Below are 4105 nucleotides of genomic sequence, written 5' to 3'. Positions count from 1 at the left end.
CAATAAGTAAATTTTTAAAAATAAAAATAGAAAGGACTTATTTTAGGTTTGGTGTTTGTATTGCATGGTTTTAGAGAAGATGTAAGTAATTTGTGTTTTCCTTTGAATCAGATGCTATGAGGGAATGAGGGTAATTCTAGGACTAGGAAAATTAATAAGTCTATCTTGGAGGAGGAAAGAATACAGAGCAAGTCTAAAGCTGAAACTGGTTAAAAAAATGAAAAACAGTTGTCATTCATATTAGTTAGGATAGGGGAATATTGTTCATTTCTGTACCTTATGCAAAGTTTATGTTTAGTCTATGTTAAAGAGAGCACATGTAGTGAGAAAAAGATGGAGTCATTCAGGCTAGGGCCAACAAGGCACAGCTGGTCTGGTCAGTTTAGGTCCTACATGATCTTAACCTCTTCTTTTCCGTCCTTGTTGTTTTGTAAATTCAGTTTTACACTAAAAGTGTATATCTTGAGCAGTTTAGGGCGATTGACTTAGAAGATTAACTTTTGAATTAGAAATGTTGTTTTGGGTCATAGGTTATGTCAATTATTGTTTATTATGAGTCATGATTACTATTGTTTAAAATAAGGGATGATTATTGTTCAAAGTGAGGGTTAACATGGTTTTTGCTTTGACCTTTTATGTATAAAACTGTGATTTTAGAAATGGAAGGGCAGAACAGTCTTACAGAGGCTATTTTTACTCTTCTCCAGAATTTCTGGCCTTCTGATAGTAAACTTTGTTGGACCTAATCCCTGTCTCTGTACTTGGCTGACAGTGATAGGCAAATGGACCCTCTTCATCTGGTAACATTAAAATATGATTATGGTGCAGTCTTGTTTTTGCCTTGGTCCATCACAGCCTTGACTGGTGTTGCTATTCTCTGAGGTTGTTCATGTCCAACAGCAGATCACCCTGGCCAGCTCTGAGTGTTGGGCCAGCTCCTCATAACACCAAGATGGCTGACACTTGGCTAGGTCTCAGATGTCAGGGAATGCCTGCCTCTTTCTAGCTCTCCTTCTGGCCAAGGCCAGATGAAGTCAGACAGAAGAACATTCATCCATAATATCCAGATTTTCACCATATCCAAGATTTTGCTTTAGAAACTACTTGCAGACAATGAATTCTAAGTTTGGAGTTTCATCAGTTTCTCCTACTCCCTTTGCTGCAGGGCAAATAATTGAAATCTTCTGATTTGACAATGGTTGCAGAAAGGCATTAAAGACCAATGCGGTTCAGGACAAGCCACCCAAAAATATGACAGTAGGAGGCCAGATTATGCCACCCCAAATTATGCCTGTTTGGCATAAAGATTATTTTGAGCTAATTATTTTCAAGAAAAGTGGCACAAGAGAAACTCTGAAAGTAAGAATGGAGATTACCCTTTTGTAATAGAAATTTACAACTATGAAAGAAATCTCCATTTGTTAAGGGTTTCTCTGGCTCTGCATCAAGATGAGAAGATGACTCTAAATTAACGGAGACTCTTATCAATGGAGAAAGCAGGGATTTAAATCTGTATAACACACTTTTTGTATTTTCTTAACTTAGTCTGAGTTTATTTCTTTTGTAGTTTGTAGGTGTTGCAAGGAATGTTTGCTATAGCATAAATTGCCCCTTAGCTAGTTAAGAGGTAATCTAGGACTATGTAATTGCCCACAACAATCCTGGCTAATGAGTTGAGAGTACTTTGTTTGGCTTTCAGAGTTTCAGTTATTCTACTTAACTTTTGTGAAGGTCTGAGGTAAGTTTTGGACCCTGTTAGCTCTTTATTTTTTTATTAAATCATATTTGTGCACATTAATACTATCATGGGATAAAGTGTGTTGCTTCCGTATACAATTTGAAATACTTTCATCCAATTGGCCAACATGGCCATAATGTTGCTCTCATAACTGTATTAAGGCATTTATATTCGACATCTAGAAAGATTCACATGTATCCTTATAGGATAAATCATGGGCGTGGTCCCAGCAATCACCCTCCCTTCACCCGTCCTCCCCCTCCCCTCCACCCCTCCCCTTTCCCCCGTATTCTTGGACTACAATTGGATTGTAGCTTTCCTATGATAGTTAACAATTAGTTTCATAATAGGGTTGAGTACATTGGATACTTTTTCTTCCATTCTTGAGATACTCTTAATGAGGGAATTGCAATTTACATAGTGTGCAGGAAAAGGAAGTCAGTTATGCCTTTTGGGAGTTTGCTTTTTAAAAAAGCTTGTGTGTACTGCATTTTGGAGGTTTCTGGGTAGGATTTTTTTCCCCCAGGGAAATATGAACATAATCCACTAGAGGGATAATACTTTTAAATATCTGAAAGTGTCTCACAATTACCCTGAATAGACAAGATAATTTAGTTTGTGGCAGACCAGCATAAGGGAGAAATCATGTAGTGAAAATGAGATGGAGTTGGTCAGGCTAAAGCTGACATGACATAGCTAGTCTGGTCGGTTTAGGTTCTATGTGACCTTTACTTCATGTCTTCCATCCTTGATTTGTAAATTTAGCTTTAAGCTAAAAGTGTGTATCCAGAGTAGTTTAGGGCTCCTGACTTAGGAGATTAACTTTGAATTGGAATGTTGTTGCGTAAGTCAGTCATGGATTATGTCAATTATTATTTATTATGGGTCATGGATTATGGTGATAATTATTATTGAAGATGAATGTTAATTACTATTATTTAAGATAAAGATGAGTAAGGTTCTTGCTTTTAACTTTATGTATGAAACTATTGTTTTAGAAATGGAAGAACAGAACAGTCTTGGAAGGTCTACTCTCCCTGTTCTCCAGAATTGCTGGTGTTCTGATGATAAAGCTTGTTAAACCTATCCTTGTCTCTGCATAATGGCTGACAGTGACAGGCAGATGGACTCTCTTCATGTGGTTACATAAGTGTCAGCCCACCATCCATGGGTGGTGGTAGTACCACTATGAGGGGATAGTACCCTAGTAGGATGTAGAACATATTGATGTTGTCGGAATATCTCTCTATGCTGAGTCCCTGGTCTCAAGGTTTGAAGAATGAAACCACATAATGTTCTTCACCAAAATTCACCATGGTGTCTGGCTTCAACATTGTTTGGACAGAACCCACTGCTCATCCCCCACCCTGGCTGGCTGCTCACAATGAGCCCTCCAACACCTCTTCACTGTGCCCTCTGTTCACCCCAAGTTTCCTGGGGCTACCACTCAAGCACTTGCAGGTGCCACTGCCTCTCCTCAGCTACTGGTATGACAACCATGTCCCCCTTGCAAGTGCACCAGAACTACCACCAGTACTCCAAGGCTGCCATCAACTGCCAGCTCAACCTGGAGCTCTACACCTCTTATGTCTACCTGTCCATGTCTTACTACTTTGACCGTGATGACGTGGCTTTGAGTAATTTTGCCAAATATGTTCTTGTCCAATCTCATGAGGAGAGGGAACATATTGAGAAACTGAGAAAACTTGCAACCAGACTGTGATACCTGGGAGAGTGGGCTGAATGTGATGGAGTATGCATTACACTTGGGGAAAAGGTGTAAATCAGTCACTACTGGAACTGCACAAACTGGCCACTGACAAAAATGACCTCCACTGAGTGACTTCATTGAGACACATAACCTGAAATCCATTAAAGAACTGAGTGACCACATAAACAATCTGTGCAGGATGGGAGCCTCTGATTTGGGATTGCAGAGTATGTCTTTGACAAGCACACCCTGGCAGACAGTGATGATGAGAGCTAGCCTTAGGCAAACTTCTCCATAGCCTTGGGGTGACTTCCCGGGTTGTTACTGCTAGAGTCTCATGGAGGAGTGGTGTCATGGAAAATAAGACCCGCAATTGAAATTGTATGGAAATAAAGGGGACCACTGCTCTCTATGGCATGTGGCAAGCTTCTTTATTTTTTCCTGGCTTAAATAACCAGCTCTGCACAGTGTATGCACTATTAATCAATACATCAATGACTTCATTGATATTCACATTTCATGATTAAATGTCTTGTGACTATCTCGTGACCAGAGCCTCCCTCACCCGGAGCCTAGTAATCTACAGATTAACTGATACTACTTTATCTAACTTAATCCTTCTAAAAATATATGACTTAATAGAGAACATGTTGTTA

At 39.4% G+C, this 4105-nt stretch overlaps 1 pseudogene; it reads left to right on the top strand.

The window, feature by feature from the left end:
- Positions 1 to 3052: 3052 nt before the first annotated feature.
- Positions 3053 to 3725, top strand: LOC100967174 (annotated as a pseudogene).
- The last annotated feature ends 380 nt before the right edge of the window (positions 3726 to 4105 follow it).

Source organism: Otolemur garnettii, unplaced genomic scaffold, assembly GCF_000181295.1.
Source record: "Otolemur garnettii isolate 467f Iridium unplaced genomic scaffold, OtoGar3 scaffold00289, whole genome shotgun sequence".
In the NCBI taxonomy this organism is placed as follows: Eukaryota; Metazoa; Chordata; class Mammalia; order Primates; family Galagidae; genus Otolemur; species Otolemur garnettii.
This window is presented reverse-complemented; position numbering and strand designations above follow the sequence as displayed.